This window comes from Doryrhamphus excisus, chromosome 2, assembly GCF_030265055.1.
Source record: "Doryrhamphus excisus isolate RoL2022-K1 chromosome 2, RoL_Dexc_1.0, whole genome shotgun sequence".
Classification (NCBI taxonomy): domain Eukaryota; kingdom Metazoa; phylum Chordata; class Actinopteri; order Syngnathiformes; family Syngnathidae; genus Doryrhamphus; species Doryrhamphus excisus.
The window spans coordinates 6,811,970-6,834,773 of NC_080467.1; the positions used below are offsets into that span (position 1 = coordinate 6,811,970).

At 45.6% G+C, this 22,804-nt stretch overlaps 1 long non-coding RNA gene across 1 annotated transcript in view; it reads right to left on the reverse strand.

The window, feature by feature from the left end:
* The window catches only part of LOC131104513 (uncharacterized), a 46,981-nt gene that overhangs the window by 15,429 nt on the left and 8,748 nt on the right, over positions 1-22,804 (reverse strand). Inside the window, exon 2 of the long non-coding RNA XR_009119795.1 lies at positions 3,334-3,502. This is a non-coding gene — a long non-coding RNA (uncharacterized LOC131104513). The remainder of the gene's footprint in view (positions 1-3,333; positions 3,503-22,804) is intronic.

Below are 22,804 nucleotides of genomic sequence, written 5' to 3' on the forward strand. Positions count from 1 at the left end.
CTGATGACATCACAGGCTGATGTCATGCGGTCGGGTGTGGTGACTTGACAAGCAGCTGAGAAGGGGAATGTTTTTAAAATTGTGCGTGTGTGTGTGTGTGTGCACATGTCAGGGCAGGGCGTAAGTATGCGAGAGTCCTCTGAGGTTTTCTGCAGTCAGTCAGATATTTTGGATGGACATTGGCTGTTATGTTTGGGAGGAAAAGATTGAGGAAGTACGAGGGAAAACTGGACGAGGGAAAAAGCGTTGCGTTGCTCACAGCTCCATCTGCCACAGCGCTAGCAACAATAGCCCTAGCTAAGAATTCTGGAAAGCATGTGGAAATGATTGTTGGCACTATTGCAATTTATATACTGTACCGGTGCCTCAACCTTGGTTGCACGGCGGTCGAGTGGTTAGCGCGCAGACCTCACAGCTAGGAGACCAGGGTTCAATTCCACCCTCGGCCATCTCTGTGTGGAGTTTGCATGTTCTCCCTGTGCATGTGTGGGTTTTCTACGGGTTTCCTCCCACATTCCAAAAACATGCTAGGTTAATTGGTGACACCAAATTGTCCATAGGTATGAATGTGAGTGTGAATGGTTGTTTGTCTATATGTGCCCTGTGATTGGCTGGCGACCAGTCCAGGGTGTACCCCGCCTTTCGCCTGAAGACAGCTGGGATAGGCTCCAGCAACCCCCGCGACCCTCGTGAGGAAATAGCGGTAGAAAATGAATAATAATATATAATCGATCCCCTTTCTGAAATTGTCAAATCCCTCACAGCTACAACGCTAACACGTCAATGCTAAGGAAGTGCTTTTTTTATTTTCCCTCATCTGTCAGTGACTCCAGATGAGATGTTATCAATGAAGGTGTACAAACAGAGCGGTTGCGTGCGTGCTGTTGTATTCCTGTGTTTAAATGGCTCCCAATAAAAAGCCAGCATTTGTAACACACAAAGGTTGAAGGTCTAACGCTCTTGCTTCGAGGCATCTAGGTCAACGGAAACTTCAGCGCCACCTCCAGTTGATGAATCAGCAAAAAGGAAATACTGTACAGGGACGGCGGTTTGATGATGATGATGAGCGGGATATAGAACTCGAAAACTTGCCCCCCCCCCCCCCCCCCCCCACCACCACACAGCTGTCCCGGTGCTCGGTCTTGGACTTTGCTTGGCAATAAATTGCAGCACAAACCTCCCACGCAGTCCACCGGCGATATGAGCATATCAGCAAGGAATTGTGGCTGTGCGAAAGTGGGATGTTGTTCCAACAATGACAAGAGACACGCTCCGTGACGTAGAGGGGGGGGGGGGGGGACGAAGGGAGATGGTGGACGTGTGGAGTCACAGGAGAAGAATGGGGAAACAAACACACATCACAGAGACGAGAGACTCGTCGTCATTTGATGACTGCAGGCATTCATCTCGAGCAGAAAGCAACATGATTTGACCTTTGACCCTTGGAATCGTCCTCACCCTGGTGGGTGAAGCGGGTCGATCCAACAATGCCACCCATGCTACAGAGAAGTACTTCATCCTCAGCTGGAATCCCAGTAAAAGATTCCAGGAGCTGGGATGTTTGCGTACAACTTCTCCGAAACGACCAAGATCCAAAAGAGCCTCCTATGCGAACAGGTTCAGCTGTTACATAATTTGATTTTCTTTTCCCCCCTACAATGACGCAATTTCAAACATGGCCCCCGCAAGCCCCAGAGGTTAACTTTATAGACGTATAATTTACTTTTATAAGCCCAGCTTTAGGAGTTGAGCGCCAAAGAAAGAAAAATAACCGCCAATATTGGCGCGCAGCAACGCGGCGCTAGAACAACGCTGCACAGCAGAATGATAAAAGCTGGAAGGAGAAAAGTCCCGCCGATGTGCGTCTGAGCAGATTAGGACTTGTGTGCTTTGTGAAACCCGAAGCACGCCGTGAGAAACAGAGAAAGGGATCTGCTGATACGGTTTGGATGGCGATGCTGTTGTTTTTGGAACGATGACTGGGAGGAAATGCACCTCGGTGGATGGCCGGGAATGTGGGCGACAGGGATGAATGTCTATCGGAAAGTACAGTTGTCAGTGAAGGGCGGGGTAATGGGTTCTGGATCTAACACAGACCGGCTTCCCAGCATGCTCTGCGGCACTTGTTTTGTAAAAAGCTGCTCCATGTACATGTTTATTTTTTTCATTCATTCATTTTCTACCGCTTATCCCAAAGGGTCGCCCAGCTGTCTTTGGGCGAGAGGCGGGGTACACCCTGGACTGGTGGCCAGCCAATCACAGGGCACATATAGACAAACAACCATTCACACTCACATTCATACCTATGGACAATTTGGAGTCGCCAATTAAACTAATATGTTTTTTTTTTTTTTTTGGAATGTGGGAGGAAACCGGAGTACTCGGAGAAAACCCACACATGCAAACTCCACACAGAGATGGCCGAGGGTGGGATTGAACCCTGGTCTCCTAGCTGTGAGGTCTGTGCGCTAACCACTCGACCGCTGTGCAGCCCTTTCATTCATTTAATGTAATTCTATTTTTTGGATTGCTATATACTGCTATATGCAGTAGTATTAGTATTAAATAGTAGTATTATTATTAGCAGTATTCATTCATTTTCTACCGCTTTTCCTCACGAGGGTCGCGGGGTCGCTGGAGCCTATCCCAGCTGTCTTCGGGCGAGAGGCGGGGTACACCCTGGACTGGTGGCCAGCCAATCACAGGGCACATATAGACAAACAACCATTCACACTCACATTCATACCTATGGACAATTTGGAGTCGCCAATTAACCTAGCATGTTTTTGGAATGGGGGAGGAAAACCGGAGAAAACCCACGCATGCACGGGGAGAACATGCAAACTCCACACAGAGATGGCCGAGGGTGGAATTGAACCCTGGTCTCCTTGCTGTGAGGTCTGCGCACTAACCACTCGACCGCCGTGCCGCCTAGTAGTAGTATTATTATAGTATTATCATTACAGCAGATGAAGTGTATTTTTTTTCGTGTTCTTCCGGAGTGGCTCCAAAAGTATGACTGCTTGGGCGATACTGTACGCCTGTCAAAGTGGACATTTGCAGCCCAGGCATCAGACCAAGTCATCTGTTATTATGAGCGCATTTTCATGACACCATTGACCACGAGTGCCAAAGTCATTTCAGTGTGGATTGTAAGCGGCGAGTTGGGCACCGCGAGGTGAGCTCAGACAAACGTCTACAAAAACATCTGAAGGTCAAACACCCAAGTGAAGAAAGGACTACCCAAATATCTATTTAAGACTAAGGAGGCGGGGCCGGCAGTGGGAGGAGGGGTTGTCACAGCCTCAGTGTGTGTCTCCATCAAACTCTTACCCCGACTAGGCGAGGCGGTGCGGGTTGCCGACGTTGGGACTTCGCCAGACGCTAATTAATTCACACGCTTTGCCAGCCTCATGTCAGCCTTTTTTTTGGCAGCGACCCCGCATCCCACCGTGGGTGGATGGATTATGTGCCGTCTGGCGTCCGCTGCCCCCATCGCGTCCTGAAGAAGGAAAAAGGAAAGAGGGGGTGAGGAAAGTTAGCATTCATACGCCATGACTACTACGAAGCCATGTTGTGCATGTACGGTATGCAATATGGCCGCGTGTCGCTGCCCTGGTCAGCTTCCTGTCTTTTTACGGCAAAACACACAAGACGTGCTTTCAAAATAAAAGTGCAAGAAAGACGGGAGCAGGAGGAATGACCATAAATGTTGGTGTATAAGAGAAAAAAAACAGTCTGCAGTGGTGTATACGAAGCACGTGTTCACATAATAAGATGGCATAGTGCGGCGCGCACAAGTCCGTTATGACCAGGAAGCTCTTTATTTGACACGAGCAAATCATGACTCTTATCAATAACTCACGGTATAGTGGGAAAACTTCATTTCAAACTTGTATTGGTACATGTTTGTATATTTTTGAGGTGGAACTTATGAGTGTTAAGTTGCTGTGTGACGAGTTTAGTGTTGTTAGTAAAGTGTTCCTAGTCAGACTCGCAAGTGGCACACTACCGGAATGCAACTCTCTTAGTCACCATCGTCTTCTTCACGTATCCCGATGTGCTTCACAAAACCCCGCTGTAACTTTCGGGGTATTTTATCCAATAATCCGGAAATTCGGTACACATTTCTAGGGTACAAACAAGCGCATGCGTGTCAAATTTAAGCAAGATTGGTGGAAAAAGATGGCCGCCATCAAGCACAATGTCTTTGTAGGGCCACGGGGGGGATTTAGCGGCCATTTTGAGGACATCTGTATTATGTACAGTAAACCTCGGATATATCGGATTCAATTGTTCCCACTGGTTTTGTCCGATATAAGCGAAATCCGTTATATGCGTATACCGGAAAATGTCCGTTTTACGCATATATCGGATTTATATCCGGTATATGCGTAAATCGGATTTTATCCATTATAAAAAGGCACTTCCTTGACTATGTTTCCAATGTACCTGGACGCGCAGGCAACGCTGCAAACGCTGCAAATGACATCGTATAGCGGCCTGTCACGATTCGGCCATCCGATATATGCGAGGGAAATTTAATGGAAATGCATTGGAACGGGACTGGAGATTTTGTCCGAAATAGGCGAAATCCGTTATAAAAAATCCGATATATGCAATGAATTTTTATTGGAAATGCATTACAGAAAAATTGGTTCTTTTTTATCTGTCCGTTGTGAGCGAATTTCCGATATATCCGAGTCCGATATATCCGAGGTTTACTGTATATACAGTATATGATATTCTAAAGCACCGCCCAAAGGGGGCACCACAAGTCTAAATAAAAACAACTGAAGGGTTCTCATCCAACGCTCCCTTCCTTCCTGCTTTCCTTCCTGCGAATTCTGATCCGACTTCAGGCCTGTCCCCCCCTCCCCAAGAGGGAGGCTGTCAGGTTTGTTCTGTCGTCTGCACTTCCTCAGTGGCCTCGCTATGTTACATAACGGCAGGTTGAAGACACGCCGCCCTGAGGTCAGCCGGCCCAGCAAAGCAACGTCGGTGTCCGGCCGACTCCGGGCGGATCCTCCCTTCCTGAGTGCATCCTGCGATACGGAGTGAAAGTAGGTTGTGGTTGACCTCAGTGGACCGTCCACAACCTGGTCTGGTTTCCACCAAAGTCAAGAGACTTCATTTCACTTTCTTTCATTTTCCCGATTTCAGATGAGAAAAGTCCAACGTCGTCATCTTTTTTTCCACAAAAGCTGCCTCTATCCCGTACTGCTTTCCTCCATTGGAACGCTGCCGGCAATTACTGAAGACATAAACCGTATCTTTGTGCTTATCAGGCAAGGGTGAACCCACAACAGGAAATGGTCGCATAATGAGCACACTGGCCCGGTCCCACGTAGCGCCGTGGCATCAATTAGCCTGCAATGATTACAGTCTGTGTGTGTTTGAGAAGTGGACCTTTGCACGCCGGGACAGAAGGTCGCTTTGACCACTTCCTAAGGTGGATTTCGTTTTTTTGGCGCTGCGGTTTTACAAGCTTATCTGATTAGCCGGGCCACAGCGCTGCCATTACGAGGTCCCGACTCACTGACAGTTTTTGTGTTGTTGCAAAAACATGGCGATAAACATCTAATTGGCTCCGTCGGTGACAAGCACTTGATTCTTAATGCCGCGACTCATCACTCCTGACCAAAATAAAACGTTTTCGCAGTTAGGCCCAACAGTAGTCATACCCTGGCCAAAGTCCAGCTTTAAAGTCCAGTTTTACTCGGTGTTTGGGTATCTGGAGGATCATAAGATTGTGTTGACACGTTCATTATTTTATTGCTGCACTATTTGTGTTTACTACTGATAAGAAGACCGTGTTGCTGCTGTTTTGGCCGGCACACTCTAAAAAATACAAAAATATTCATTTACATCCTGGTTAAATATAAAAATCATGGAAAAAATGGATTATGTATTTGTTGAATTATGGAAAAACTTTTGATGTCCTAAATAATACAAATCTAGTGATTATATAAAAGTATTTCCTTCATCATTTCCTTCATCATCTGTATGCATTTCTATACATTTGGAATTGTTTTCTGCATGTAAAACTATAAAAAAGATGTTTGGATTTGGATTGATATTATTTCTTAAGGAAAACTTGATTCGATTAGCATCTGCTTTGGTTAGGGTCGAACCTTCTAGAAGGAATGACCATAAATTCTGGTGAATAAGAGAAAAAAACAATCTGTAACGGTGTATAAGAAGCACGTGTTCACATAATAAGATAGTAGCCGCATAGTACGACCAGGAAGTTCTTTATTTGACACGAGCCAATCATGACCCTTGAAATAACTCACGGCATAGTGGGAAAACTTCATTTCAAACTTGTATTGGTACATGTTTGTATATTTTTGAGGTGGAACTTATGAGTGTTAAGTTGCTGTGTGACGATTTTAGTGTTGTTAGTAAAATGTTCCTAGTCAGACTGGCAAGTGGCTGACTTGCCACTTAAACAACTGATAGTAGTACTGTCGTAAAGGAGCTGTCAGGAGATGAGAATTTAGCCGCTGTATAAGCTATATATATATAATATATACACATCTGTTAACCAACAGTTGTGTTCCATCTGCTGCCATTTTGACACATGTGACGATTTCTAACATTGCCTGCATAGTTTTCAAAATCAACACCACAAAAGTCCCCATATTGTCGTCCGTCTGCTCCGTTCTCCACAAGTTGCGTACATTCTCTGCACTTGTAAAGTCCTTGTGGATTGTAAACTTGTGTTTGTGGTCAAACACACTGCAGCTAGTTTCGGAACATCGGAGAACGGTGGAGACTGTTGCTAACTGGGAGACAGCGAGAGATTATCATCACACATCACGTCAACATCTCCGTCAACGTAAACAGATTGAGGACGTGGGTGGGCAATACAGAGCCACATTTGACTGATTCAACCAGGGGTGGGCAAACTCCAGCCAGGGGGCCACATCCGGGCCTCCAGATGCGTCCAATGTTTTTAATATAAGCTTTAAACATACGAGCTGGCAACAGCAACTAGTCAATCTGAGGCAACCTTTCGATGGTTTAGTAGTTTTTCGCATGCAGCCATCCAGACAATGACCTCGGTCCCGGTGCCAAACAAAACAAACACATGGCAACACAACTGTTGCCCACAAGCTACCCACTGCACCGGGACTGGGACCTTCACATTCTCTTCAATTCCATTTTTGGATGTGGTCCCATGTTCAAAGTGCTCCTGAAAAAAGGGACACAAGCACATATAGCAGATTGCACGACTCTTTTACAGATCACATAAGACGCATCATTCCAGGCAGACAGTTTATATCCGACATACATCAAAATGTTTGGCCACTGCCGGGAATCGTGGGTATTGGTTGGCACTGTGGGACGCTGCAGGGTCCAATCAATACCTCTGACACAACATATTTTGCTACTTCCTTGTACCATTTCCACCTAAATGATACACATAGCTCTAAATCTGGCCGGGTTATGAATAATGATGGGTTTCACTATAGGTGTCTAAACCATCAAATGTGTTTTTTTTACTGTACGAGTGGAGGGTTTCATTTTTATTTGTCTTGGCTATATCTCCATACTCATAAAAGCTAAAAAGAGTTTTCACACTGGGACCCTAAAATAAATGAGCTAGGAAAAAAGCATAAAACACACTTCCTTGTTTTGACTGTACAGTATTCCTTATGTTTTAAGCCAGTTTTGGTCCAATAATAATGCACATGTAAAGGCCGGAATTACTGGAAGGGATCCAATAATGTCGCCATAGACTTGATGTCGGGTTACACACGTTCATGAGAAAATAGAATCAAAAGCCGTTTTCCTTGTTTTTAACTTTTGAAAGCAAAACCATCTTGCAAACCAATTTTCCATCCTTTTACATCTCAATAAATGGTAACGAACTGAAAGTCCAAATCACAACAACACAAGATAGAAAGTCAACTATGCAGGGAAGGTGCTTCTACGAGAGGAGCAAGACCGGAACTCCCATTCTAGTTGCGGAAAGGCTCGTAATCACAAGAAAACGTGAGAAAAACCTCAGTTTACGCCTCAATTTTCTTTGGCGCATTCTCCGGCTAGCATACGTGTTGTGTTGTGTCCAACGATGTTGTTAATGTATTTTTGTTTGGAAATCAGAAAACGTCCTTCCTTGTTAGCTAGCTTACAAAATGACTCCAAAACTGTTTTTTCAATAGTTTTACATGCATAAAATAATGTTAAATACATATACATGAGGAGTAAAAGGAATAAAAGAACATTTAAGGTTACTTTTGCCTTGAGTGAAGACGTGACTGTTCCCAAAGACACGATTACGGCAGCGAGATCAACCACCGCTACCTTCCTGTTTTCATTCATGCCAAGAATCATGTCTCCTAAAAAGTCCAATTATCCCTTTCCTTCAACATTTATATGCATTTCTAAATTTATTCCATATGGAAAACTATTAAAATGTCTTTTGTGTTAACATTTTTAGCTTTCTAGAATGGATTCATTGGATTTACATTTTTTCTTGCGCGAAAAATGGATCTGGTTAGCATCCGCTTTGGTTTGAGTTGGGCCATATGGAAGAAATGAATGACGCTAACCAAGGTTTTACTGCTATGGTAATTATGTTTGTCGTAAAATGCTCCTTTTCCATGAATCCATATGAATTGTGTAAACATGATGTGCTTTAATGTAACCGTGTCAAGCATACCGGTATCCCTGTCAGGATGTCCCAGTTTGTTACTTTAACTTAAAATGTGCCCAAGGTATGAATTATTTGGGCTTGCTGGCCGTGATTATTCCGCTTGGCAAGGAAGTGTCTAGTCGGTGATGAAGGCCCGCTCCTATCTGTGGGAAGAGGGCGTGTACACCAATGAGCACGCACGTTAGTATTGTTATATTTACGAGCTGGCATGGTGCCCTGACATGTTTCTCTCTCACGGAGTGACGTGGGTCCTTGTTGTCTTTAAACGCATCCCTGACGTGCACGGTGCCACGCTTGACAAAAGCCACAGTGGACATTTCAATCAGAATGTTGGTGTCAGAAAGTGGGCGTGTACTGCCGGCAGGGTCTGACATGACGTACTACTTGAGTTTGGGGTGACAAATATTACAAAGACCCATCTTGACCAAAATTTTGGCTTCTACGCATTATTCCTCCTTTTCCTTCCTTCTCTTTCGGCCTCCCAGCAAAGGTGCCAATCTTGCTTTTAGTTGCCTCACTCGGACACACCAAGATCTGCTCAGCGCGGCAACGAGCCGAGCCAACGTTTACAGCAGCCTGGCAGCCACCAGCCATGACAATAAACATGAACAGCATCAGGACGGCCCAAGCAGTGGAATACTACTCTCCAGTCTGTAGCGGCTTGCTTACGCACACATCACAATGAGTCACAGGGAAGGGGAGGGCCCCCCCCACACTTTCTCCCTCCCACCTTTAAGTTTGCGGTGACGCATTAAAATAGCGAAGGGGAGGAGGAGAAAGAAAAGGGTTGACAGGCAGTTCCACAAGCTGGATCCGAGCGTGGGATGGATGTGTAAAGTTTCTCCACATAGAACTGATGAAATGGGGAACGTAAAGACCCTTTCCCATAGGAAGTCTTGGAAATAGGAATCATTCTTTCTGGTGTTGTGATTTTTAAGTACATTTTTTTATATTTTTCATCCAAAACAAAAGCGTAAAAATAATTTCACCACTTTCAAAGTAAAAGCCATAGACAAATGAGTCTTGGTGGAATTTAAGAGGTATTTTCCCAAAACTATCCGAGAAAAAATAAAGAAGTGTTTGACCTCAGAGGCGTTGAACTAGAGCGTTACGGTTGTAGTCGTCACACTGAAACTCAACTGTCCATAGGTATGAATGTCTTTTATCTATATGTGCCCTGTGATTGGCTGGCCACCAGTCCAGGGTGGACCCTGCCCCTACCCCAAGACAGCTGGGATAGGCTCCAGCACCCCCACCCTAGTGAGGATAAGCAGTACAAAATGGATGGATGGATGATGGATGTTGGATGGATGAATGATGGATAGATGGATGGATGTACAATGGATGGATCATGATGGATGGACAATGGATGGATGATGGATGGATGGATGATGGATGAATGATGGATGGACATGGGTGGATGATGATGGATGAATAATGGATGGATGATGATGGATGGACAATGGATGGATGATGGATGGTTGGATGGATGGATGATGGATAGATGTTGGATGGATGAATGATGGATGGATGATGGTTGGATGGATGTACAATGGATGGATGATAGATGGATGGATGGATGTACAATGGATGGATGATGGATGGATCATGATGGATGGACAATGGATGGATGATGGATGGATGGATGGATGGATGATGGATGAATGATGGATGGACATGGGTGGATGATGATGGATGAATAATGGATGGATGATGATGGATGGACAATGGATGGATGATGGATGGTTGGATGGATGGATGATGGATAGATGTTGGATGGATGAATGATGGATGGATGGATGATGGTTGGATGGATGTACAATGGATGGATGATAGATGGATGGATGGATGTACAATGGATGGATGATGGATGGATCATGATGGATGGACAATGGATGGATGGATGGATGGATGATGGATGAATGATGGACGGACATGGATGGATGATGGATGGATGAATGATGATGGATAAAGGATGGATGATGATGGACGAATGATGATGGATGGACGAATGATGATGGATGGACGATGGATGGATGATGGATGGATGGATGACGGATGAATGGATAAATGATGGATGGATGATGGATGGATGGATGTACAATGGATGGATGATGGATGGATCATGATGGATGGACAATGGATGGATGATGGATGATGGATGGATGATGGATGGATGGATGATGGATGAATGATGGATGGACATGGGTGGATGAATGATGGATGGACATGGGTGGATGATGGATGGATGGACATGGGTGGATGATGGATGGATGGACAATGGATGGATGATGGATGGCTGGATGGATGATGGATAGATGTTGGATGGATGAATGATGGATGGATGGATGGATGATGGTTGGATGGATGGATGATGGATAGATCATGATGGATGGACGATGGATGGATAGATGGATGGATGGATGATGGATGAATGATGGACGGACATGGATGGATGATGGATGGATGAATGATGGATGGATAAAGGATGGATGATGATGGATGAATGATGATGTATGGACGATGGATGGATGATGGATGGATGGATAATACAAGGTAGTTTTGTGTGGTCTTTATACTATAATCATAATTTTCAATAGCATTTTAAAAATAGTCACCTTCTTATTTTTAGACAAAAATAATTTTTTTGGCCAAAATCAACTCCTGTTTTGTGGATAATTTGAGGGCGACGACGTGAAACCGATTTACATTTCACGTTACAAGGAAACAAATTATGAGAAATGTAGATTTTTTTGTGCTAAATTGTGAATGATTATTAGTGCTGTTTTCTGCATAATTTAAAAAATAGAATTTTTAAGCTAAAAATAAAAATAATAAATATAAAACCAATATTTAAATAGACAATTACAAATATGTTATCATTGGTTCAATGAGTCCATAATTAGATGAATATTACAGATGAATATGATGGCTAAGACATGCTTATTCATCAGTTCCTGGCCCACATGAAAGTGGAGGTGAGGTTTTTCTAAAAATAGCCCGACCATGTCCTTGCGGTGGCTCCCACAGGAAGTCGAAGCCCACAGCGAGGACAATAGCGCCGCGCTCCAATGTCTCATTCAAAAGGGACACAATAGATGTGCAGGCTGAGGAAATGAAGATGGCCGACGCTCCTGGCGATATGCGAATCAGTGACGCCTCAGACACAACAAGTCCTCGCCATCCCACGCGTGTTTATTCCTCCCAACTCCTGGAAGTACATCACGAGAAATCGCTGTGCCCAATAAAAGGCTGAGTGAATAAGGCTTTCATTGATAGCGCTTTCTTTAAATAGCCACATTTGTTTTTCTTGCAGTGCCTGAACGTGACACTGGCGCTGAAGGGTCCAACACAAACAACAAGTTGCCCCCCCCCACCACGCCACACAGAGCCAGAGTGTTTATGCTAACGCGCCACTCGCACACAACTCTTTTTTTCCATAACGTGTCCACATTTCGCCGGCGTCACTTTTTCCCTCGGCGGTGAAACAAAGTGGCAAGCTCACGTCTAACGTGGACGTGAGCGGGCATACGAGCGTTGAAAAGCGGCCGGGGGAAGGTCATGTCGGTACGTACGTCATTTCAAAGTCAGGTGCAGAAATGTGTTGGAAACCTTCCACGGTAATTATCCTCATTTCCATGTCGCGAGAATAGAAACCCTGCTGTTCATACAAATAAAGTTACTATTGACTGCGGGGTCAGAGCTTGACCGCCCAGTCTGTCATGTTGCTGTTATGTGTTAACCGGACACACGTAGACGCTCTTCCCGCCAAAGCCACCTGTGTTAAAGGTTTTTTTTCTTGGCTGGCAAAAATGTGTCGACTTTGCTTCTGGAACTTTCCATTTATTTATTTCAATCTAATGACGACTTTCAAGAAATAGGATGCAATGATAATTTGGTGCGATGGTTTGACGCCGTAAACCTTCCATATTGTACGTACGATCCATTCATCCATTTTCCTCCGCTTATCCGGGTTCGGGTCACGGGGGCAGTAGTCTCAGTAGGGAAGCCCACACTTCCCGGTCCCGGTCTCCTCTAGCTCCACCGGGAGGACACAAAGTCGTTCCCAGACCAGCTGTGAGACATAATCCCTCCAACGTAGTAGCGCGCCACCAATCCCATACTCCCGGAAGACGCCACGAGGGACACAGTCGAATGCCTTTTCCAAGTCTACAAAGCACATGTAGACTGGTTGGGTAAACTCCCATATACCCTCAAGCACCCCTGTGAGGGTGTAGAGCTGGTCCAGTGTTCCACAACCAGGACGAAAACCACATTGGACCTCTTGTAGCAGAGGTTCGACCAACGGTCGTACCCTTCTCTCCAGCACCCTGGAATAGACTTTCCCAGGGAGGCTGAGGAGTAGTTGGAACACACCCTGTGGTCACCCTTCTTAAAGAGGGGGACCACCACCCCGGTCTGCCAAACCAATGGATTGGATTGGATTGGATTGTACGTACGATAATGACTGGTAACGACTGGTAAGGACTAGTAAAGACTGGTAAGGACTGGTAAGGACTGGTAAGGACTGGTCAGGACTGGTAAGGACTGGTCAGGACTGGTAACGACTGGTAACGACTGGCAACGACTGGCAACAACTGGTCAGGACTGGTAAGGACTGGTAAGGACTAGTAACGACAGGTAAGGACTGGTAAGGACTGGTAAGAACTGGTAAGAACTGGTAAGAACTGGTAAGGACTGTTAAGAACTGGTAAGGACTGGTAAGGACTGGTAAGGACTGGTAAGGACTGGTAAGGACTGGTAAGGACTGGTAACGACTGGTAAGGACTGGTAAGAACTGGTAAGGACTGGTAAGGACTGGTAAGGACTGGTACGTACGTATTCGCCAAGGAGCCAAACCCAGCTAGTCTGCGGCTGGAAGTCCAGTCGACTTGCTGGTGTCGCATGCTTGTTGCATCAGTCTCTGCGGTGTGAATAAGGCCTGACTAATGTTTCCAATTTATTGGGAATAATAAAAATGAATTTGAGGTTTTCCAAGGGTTGTCATGACCTGACACGGTTTCCCCACTAAAGATAAATTACACCCGTATTTTGGCTGTTGACCAACTCTTATAATACTTACTAAGGCTATTCTACTGTAATCCACAATCTGATGGATTATAGATTCATAGCCATATTTGGAATGCTAAGTTGGTTGTTGATAAGTGCTTGGATCTGGCTTCCAAAATTTTGATACAAATTCGGACTTGAGTGGATGTCAGAAGCACCAAACATTTTTGGCAAAACTGAGAGCTTCGCATGAACAGATTGATGACCTTAGCCTTATCTCAGCCTTAGTGTCACCTCTGTAAACCTAGCAACACGGCAGTGATAAGAGAATTCCATCAATCCCAATTCATTATGACATTTTTCCAGGTATTGGTGGGTAGGTACGGTTATTTGCAGCCTGGATGCTCGGCCAAGCAAACACAGACATAAGAGAGAGACGTCATGTGACATTTCTGGCTGGCGGCCACAGGGCCGCACACATGAGCGGCGCCGCTCCGCCCCATCTTTCATTATTATCAGCTTACTTGGCCCGCCATTGCTGCAACCCGTCCAAATATGGCGGCTGTCATTTGCAACTCTTCAACTCATCACGTCACCATCCCTATTTATTTGGCTGAGGAGTCGTCTTTAGATTACCACTTTCTGAAATTAGCCCGAAGTAGCTGATTTTATAGAAGTAGCGTTGCACACTGTCAAGACAATTTATGGCTGTGGTATACAAAAGGAAGTAGAATATGAATATGTTCTATGAACTCTACAGGGAATTCTGCTAGTAAGGTTAAGACATAAAAACATAAACACATGACAAAAACATCATGTGACGGCATATTACGCATGTTAAAAAATATGGTAAAAATTGGACGTATTTTGTCCATTTTTGTGAATTCAGTTTGAAAACTGTGTGGAACTTACAACAGCATGTCATAAAAAAGGTGCGCTTGTTTTGCTCACGCTAACCCACCTACAGCACAGTATGAGTAATCCGGCTATCACAGCTATTTTTAATCAGAATCAGAAAGGTTTATTGCCAGGTATGATCAAACACATACTAGGAATTTGTTTTGGTATAGTAGGTGCAGACACATCTATTAAAAAAGAATGAAAAATACAAAATATACAGAATAACAGTATAAATATATGTACACAGTCTGTTTTTTGTTTGTTATTCCGGAAGTGCAGTCTGATTGTTTTTTTCCTAAAAGTCCAAACTGGGCGTTAATGTAACGGAATTTAGGCCTGTCACAATTATTGCTAATGATCAATATTATTGATAACATTTTTGAGACCATTTCTGTCATGAGTTTTATGGCAAAATAATGTCAGGCAATTTGTCTGTCAAACATTTCCTGAAATGGTGGCTTTTTTTAAAAGGTTGCATTTCTTTTACAGGGTAGCAAGCGACACCGTCTGTGAGCACGCATCATTTTGTGCTGTTTTGTTTTATATTTACTTCGCCGATCAAACACAAAGGCGCTGTCGCACCTCCACACGGGGCCATGGCATTTGGCTTGGGAAGCATCCTGTCTGTGAGAGGCTAGAAACCAAACAAGGCGGCAAAATTATTACTTTGCTTTTTTATCGTTCGATTTATTGATTATCATGACAGGCCTCATATTATGGAAATGGAAATGTGTAATTGACATTGTGAGGTGGCTATTTTATGATCTATTTTTAAGATTAGGTAGTAATGTGACACCGGCGCTATTCTTTACACATAGCGTCATTCCTTTATGATGAAATACTACCATGGAAATACACGTACACATGTTTCTGCAATCAATGGAACGGTATCAAATGATTCCAAGCGGTATAAATTGGGCCACAAAGGTCTATTTTTTTTACGACGCTGCATTCCGCCTTAAAGTATTTCTCGGAGCCAAAAAGAGAGCGACACTGCGAGCAAGATGACGAGCTGGTGGCCCATCTGGTTTGAGTAACCCCAAATCCCAAGCAGCCTCCATCTTCTCCCCCTCAGTTAAGACGCAGCATGATGTCAATAAAACGTCAGACTGGAGAGGCCATCACTTAAATTGGGTCTGTCAAGCAATCGCTCTTTGCTCGGCATTCCGGCTCGGCATTCCAGCAGATAATTTGTAGTTTGATTAAGGTTACCGCAAAGTGCCATGTCCGATTTGGTTGCCTTGATGGCAGGCATGAAAACAGTGGGTGGAGGTACAGTACGAGCGTGGAGGTACAGTATGAGCGTGGATCAGTGAAGGTACAGTACGTGTGTGGAGGTACAGTACGTGTGTGGAGGTACAATACGAGCGTGGAGGTACAGTACGGAGGTGGAGGTACAGTACGGAGGTGGAGGTACAGTACGTGGGTGGAGGTACAGTACGAGGGTGGAGGTACAGTATGTGCGTGGAGATACAGTACAAGGATGGAGGTACAGTACAAGCGTGGAGGTACAGTACAAGGTTCGAGGTACAGTACGAGCGTGGAGGTACAGTAAGTGGGTGGAGGTACAGTAAAAGCATGGAGGTACAGTACAAGCGTGGAGGTACAGTACGAGCGTGGCGGTACAGTACGAACATGGAGGTACAGTACGAGCATGGAGGTACAGTAAGTGGGTGGAGGTACAGTACAAGCGTGGAGGTACAGTACGTGTGTGGAGGTACAATACGAGTGTGGAGGTACAGTACGAGTGTGGAGGTACAGTACGAGCGTCGAATTACAGTACGTGGGTGGAGGTACAGTACGAGGGTGGAGGTAAAGTATGTGCATGGAGATACAGTACGAGGATGGAGGTACAGTACAAGCGTGGCGGTACAGTACAAGCGTGGAGGTACAGTACAAGGTTCGAGGTACAGTACGAGGTTGGAGGTACAGTACGAGCATGGAGGTACAGTATGAGCGTGGAGGTACAGTAAGTGGGTGGAGGTACAGTACAAGCGTGGCGGTACAGTACGAGCGTGGAGGTACAGTAAGTGGGTGGAGGTACAGTACAAGCGTGGAGGTACAGTAAGTGGGTGGAGGTACAGTAAGTGGGTAGAGGTACAGTAAGTGGGTAGAGGTACAGTAAGTGGGTGGAGGTACAGTGCGAGCGTGGTGGTACAGTACGAATGTGGAGGTACAGTAGGTGGGTGGAGGTACAGTACGAGTGTGGAGGTACAGTACGAGTGTGGAGGTACAGTACGAGTGTGGAGGTACAGTATGAGGGTTGAGGTACAGTACTTGGGTTAAGGTACAGTACGAGCGTGGATCAGTGGATGTAAAGTGAAGAAAGTAGCAAGGAGGCTTGAGATTTATGTCACAGTATTAAAGTTTATGCTGTGGCGGTCTGAAGAAATACTGTTGACGTTTATGTTTCTTCTCTGATGGCGAGCTTGGATTTATTGTGGAGTCAACGCATGGATCATCCCGCGGCATTCATGTTCGCCATTATTAGTCGTACTGTTAGCATTTCGTTTTAACTCCGAGAGAGGTTCCCCCAATTTGCAAAGGCACACTTGCAGACTGTTAATCACCAAAAAGGAAAAAAAGGGGATGCATGGAAACGGTCACACATTCCCGAGTGCTCCCAGTGGGAAAACAAGCGAGTGCGCTCCTTCTCAGGAACGGCGAGGCCTCGTACGCCACAATCTGACAACAATTACGGCGCGCATGTCAGCGTATCATGATGCCACTTTTGGAGCTCCCAGTCTGGAGATCCTCAACTCGCTGGATCCATTCTTGAAGACCAACTCAAATTCCGACGACACAGACGCTGCGATCAATCAAGTCAAAAAACAAGCCAGCCGCCCTGCATCAGGAACGTCCACACCTGATTAGCTGCCTGTGGATCCATGCCAGCGCTGCGCTCGTTGGGAATACTTGGCTACGCCTGATCTCTTACAGAGAAACACCACTTGAATCCTCGTATGTTTCCATAGGAACCCTCGCTAATGTTGTAAAGATGTGGTCTACTGGCAAGCTTTAAATTGGATTGTTCTCCAGCTCTGGTATAAACTTTAAAAGCCTGAGATAACTACTTGGTTGGCTTCAGATGCCAGTCGGATGACGTTGCGGGGGTCGCCGAGTCACATGGTACAAGACACTGGCAGCCATCGTGATCGTTATGTCGTTTGCAGATGACTTTAAGAGCTAAGCAGCTTGGAGTCGACATCGGGTGACCCCCTGAAGCTGGATTTGTTATATGATTATAGGAACACTGACAGGCCGTAAGCAACCATAATTGACCGGTCTTGTTGGTGGCGATATTACTGGAATACGTAGGGTACATCCCGGGGACCTCACAAATTCCTACTGTAGTTGTGCTAAATGGAAAGCAAACCATAAGGGCTGATTTTGTCATTAGGATAATCTCATCACGACACGGAACGCACGATGCTAGCATCCATCGGGGTACACCCTGGACTGGTCGCCAGCCAATCACAGGGCACATATAGACAAACAACCATTCACACTCACATTCATACCTATGGACAATTTGGAGTGGCCAATTAACCTAGCATGTTTTTGGAATGTGGGAGGAAACCGGAGTACCCGGAGAAAACCCACGCATGCACGGGGAGAACATGCAAACTCCAAACAGAGATGGCCGAGGGTGGAATTGAACCCTGGTCTCCTAGCTGTGAGGTCTGCACACTAACCACTCGATCGCCGTGCCGCCCTTCCATCTGATTTCGCTAAGGCTTATTCTCACAATGGTCTTAACCATTGTTAAGTCTTCTTCTGGGCGGCACGGCGCAGACCTCACAGCTAGGAGACCAGGGTTCAATTCCACCCTCGGGCATCTCTGTGTGGAGTTTGCATGTTCTCCCCGTGCATGCGTGGGTTTTCTCCGGGTACTCCGGTTTCCTCCCACATTCCAAAAACATGCTAGGTTAATTGGTGACTCCAAATTGTCCATAGGTATGAATGTGAGTGTGAATGGTTGTTTGTCTATATGTGCCCTGTGATTGGCTGGCGACCAATCCAGGGTGTACCCCGCCTCTCGCCCAAAGACAGCTGGGATAGGCTCCAGCACCCCCCGCGACCTTCGTGAGGAAAAAGCGGTAGAAAATGAATGAATGAGTGAAAGTCTTCTTCTTGATTATGCTCGGTCTTCAATAAGCTCATTTCCGCTGTACCAACATTAAAGTACCAACACATTTACATCCGTATATGCACGCTTGACCTTTTTGGCCTTCCGCCGCACCGCTACTTGTAATAGCTTTCCTGCTAAGCCAACTCAGTCACACAAGCGTAATACGGCAAATCGTATCAAATTCTCCTGGGACCTAGCAAGGCATGGCAGCATATCATATCATGTCTGAAAGTGCGAGCTAAAAATAACGACAAACCATTTGTCATGTTCAGATGGATTCCAATCCAAATCATAAAATCGTGTTTTTTCTTTGTGTATTACTTGAAACAAGAACATCCATAACCAGAATAAATCATATAAATGAGTAGAAGTGTCACCACTATAGCACGGTTCAATGCCAGACTATTGATTCATGAAGACATGGTGACGTTGATCATCATTGTTATCATTCGAAGTGTTATTATTGCGTTGCGTTTCAGTTTCAGGGATTCAATGGATTCAAAGAAATTTCCCTCATGAATTGCGCTGAGTTTCATCATCGTGCTGAAAGATTTTAATCAGATCCAAATGTGAAACGGAGCTCTTGTCAATCCCAGCACACCTAAACTCAACTTTGACTCTGTTGCTGTCATATCTGTGCAATAGCCCCGAACAGGAAGTGCTTTCAACATGTTGAAATTAACCGAGAAGTATGATGTCCTTCAGCGTCATAAAGGATGAGGACATCGTATGAAAAGGAGAATGGGTTCCAAGACTGTGACGTTGGGCCGTGGTGGTCATTCGGGAGCGGACTTGAAGCAGCGGGTCCTTCCAAGTTGCTCGTAAGTCAACAAGGTGAGCTCATGGGAAGTCCCTGCCTCTCCCGTGTCGGAGAGACAAGAGAGGCACGTCCTCCCCGCACTCTGCTTTTTAGAGGCTTCTAATCCTGGCGGGAAGCGGGCTAACGTCACAGGGGCACCGCCCCTCCCCTCAGTCACACTCTTTGCTGATGTTAGCGTACCCCGCACTCTCATTTCCTCCCGTCCAGACTATGATGACATGCGTTGTTGGCCTCTTGACTTTCCTACGAGCAAAACATGGCCGCACTCAAACCGGCAAACTCGGTTCCCCTGATGTGCACTTCCAAGTCCTCATTCCTCATTTTCTTCCCCGCCTGTGTGTTTCTGTCCCTGCCGTCTGCTGCCCGGGCTGTGTCACGTGACCAGGAAGTGTGGCTCCCCTCCATTTCCCCTTCTGGCAGAAAGGAAATATTGTAACAGAGGGGGCCGGCGCTGGGCTCCGTTACGTCGGCGGTTAAAAATAACTGGCATATTTAAGGTGGCTGAGGAATCCCGGAGCAGGCAGAGGCTGGACAGCCGGCAGCCCGGCAGGACCTCTCCGTCTCTTGCTGCTCTGCCCTGTCACGTACCATCAATAGCGCCAGGCTTTGCAGCGGAAGCCCAGCACTTATCCAAGACCAGCCTGTTCTCAGCCCTCAGCCTGGTCCATGTGCCTGCTTTTGCAATAACAATAACAACGACTGCACAATGACACATCCTTATTGGGCGACAGGTACCAGGATGTCTGGACCGCATTGTTTTGTCATGCAAATGTATTCCCTCTAATGTTTGTTTTAGTAACAAATGTCACCCCGGCCTTCCAGATTGACTTGCCACGTGCACCTTCAGATGAGAAAGTACCATATGAAATGTTTGCAGTCACACAAAAGTCCAAGCATGCAAATGTGAAGAGACCGTTGTCCAGAAAAGGCCAGAAACCCCTGAAGGTAACTGTGGCTCAGCTTCTCATCCGGTCTCAACCAAAGCCACCTGAGATCCTACTGTTGGCTCATTTGGGGGACTAATATGCCTCCACCCTCAGGATCTCCGTCCAGCAAGCATCAAAGCTGTGTTGTGCTTTTTCTTTGGCTTTTGTGTTAGTCCAAAAGAAGACACAGCCCCGACAGAGAGAAGAAGAAGAACTAAAAAGCAGGATTGCAGCATCGCCACACTTTTTAAAAATGTTTTACGGGGGTTCACTTCTTTTTACACTTGTGTGACATGGAAGAATGTTCAAAAGGAAGAGGGGAATGTGGGACTGAAAAGATACAAATATACAGTACTAGAATGCAGACTCTGTCTCCATAGTAGGAGTAGTTACTGAGGAACAAACAAAGAACTAATGAGGAACTAATGACTAAGGCACATACATTTAGAGTAGTTACTGAGGAACTAATGAGGAGGTAATGACTTGAGTAGTTACTGAGGAACTAAGCATATAGTACATTTAGAGTGGTTACTGAGGAACTAAGCATATACATTTAGAGTAGTTATTGGGGAACAATAAGGAGATAATGACTTGACTAGTTACTGAGGAACTAAGCATATACATTTAGAGTAGTTGCTGAGGAACAAATGAGGAGATATTGACTTGAGTAGTTACTGAGGAACTAAGCAGACTTGAGTAGTTACTGAGGAACTAAGCATATACATTTAGAGTAGTTATTGGGGAACTAATGAGGAGATAATGACTTGACTAGTTACTGAGAAACTAAGCATATACATTTAGAGTGGTTGCTGAGGAACTAAGCATATACATTTAGAGTAGTTATTGGGGAACTAATGAGGAGATAATGACTTGACTAGTTACTGAGGAACTAAGCATATACATTTAGAGTTAATGAGCTATTGAGTAGAGTGGTTGCTGAGGAGGTAATGAGTAGTGGCTAACGAGTCGGTATTGGTAACCCATCAATCATGCATGTGGGCCATTCCGGAAGGAGATGCTAAGCCGAGTGAAGTCAGCACCCAGCATTCCAGTAGCATTCCTAGTAGCATTCCAGTAGCATTCCAAAGCTACCATCTCACTATGGAAAAGGCAAATACAACAAAATGCCATTCTGGTCTTTCTCAGAAGAACATCAACGGCAGGAGGCCAGCGAGGCCAAGAAAGTTGATAATTGATAGTCCAGGATGTCATTCATTCCGTCAGTCCTCACTTCAGGTATGAAGACATAGCGAATGTTAATATGGATAAACGTAGGACACCTTGCACCCCCAAAAAGCAATGGCACGGCTGATGCTGTTCTAGTTTTACGTAGCGTGACAAAGAGGCCGCATGAGGCTTTCAAGAATTAGCGCAAGAATGAAAAGTATTTCTAATTACTGAGCAGCATCTGGACCAGAGTGGAGAACGCTTCCTGGAATACCTCCACTTCTAATCTTCTGGTACTCAAATTCACTTTGAGGAAAGCAGGTCACTGTACCTAATGGTCGTGCTGCTGGGTGATCGTGAGCGTTCCTACTTCATCAGATAAGAGCAAACGTCTGTGAGGGAGCGTGCCGTGTCGGAGCTAATGAGTGGAAAATTATTTAATAATTACCTCAATCCCTCCAGATCTCCTTTCTGCACTTCGCTCACCAGCGTGGTGAATTTATGGTCGATATTTGGGTTGTTAACACTCCAAATGATTCCTACTGGGTGGGCTCTGGAAGCCCCCGAATTCCAAGCCTTAAGCCGGAGCCCAGGCTACAACAAGGAGTGTAAATCTCCACTTCTCATCGGGATGCGAGTCAGCAGCTGCTCTCTTGGCCAATTACGCCTGCTTTCTGCTCACAAACCAATCCCTTCAACACTTGGAGAAGTATTTTCGTGACGTGGAGTAAGACTCCAAGACCTCTGCCAAGGCTCGGTATCCGAATTGGATCAGCACCAAATGGTACACCTCCTGCACACGGTTCCACCTTTGGGGGGAGGAGTCAAAGTGTGCGCTAAGGTAAGAACATCCCTACACTTGGTACAACGACTCCTATAAAGCACTACACACCATGACCCGCACAGAAAGCCTTTTAGATCTTCTAGACTCTGCACCTATTCCTGCAGTGTTTCCATGGCCTTCCTGCCTTTCGCCCAAACTGGGCCCCAGCCCCGGCCTTCCCCTAGGCAAGCCTCAGCTATGATTGGTGGAAGCTCAGCCTTCTGGGTAATGTAGTTCACATACCAACACAGGCTTTGTGATAGCCCCCGTCGATGACGACCCTGGGTAGGCCAAGTAAGGATCCACAAGTCACGCCAAGAGAAATTGAGTGGCGTACAGGGTTACCATCATGGAACGGCTT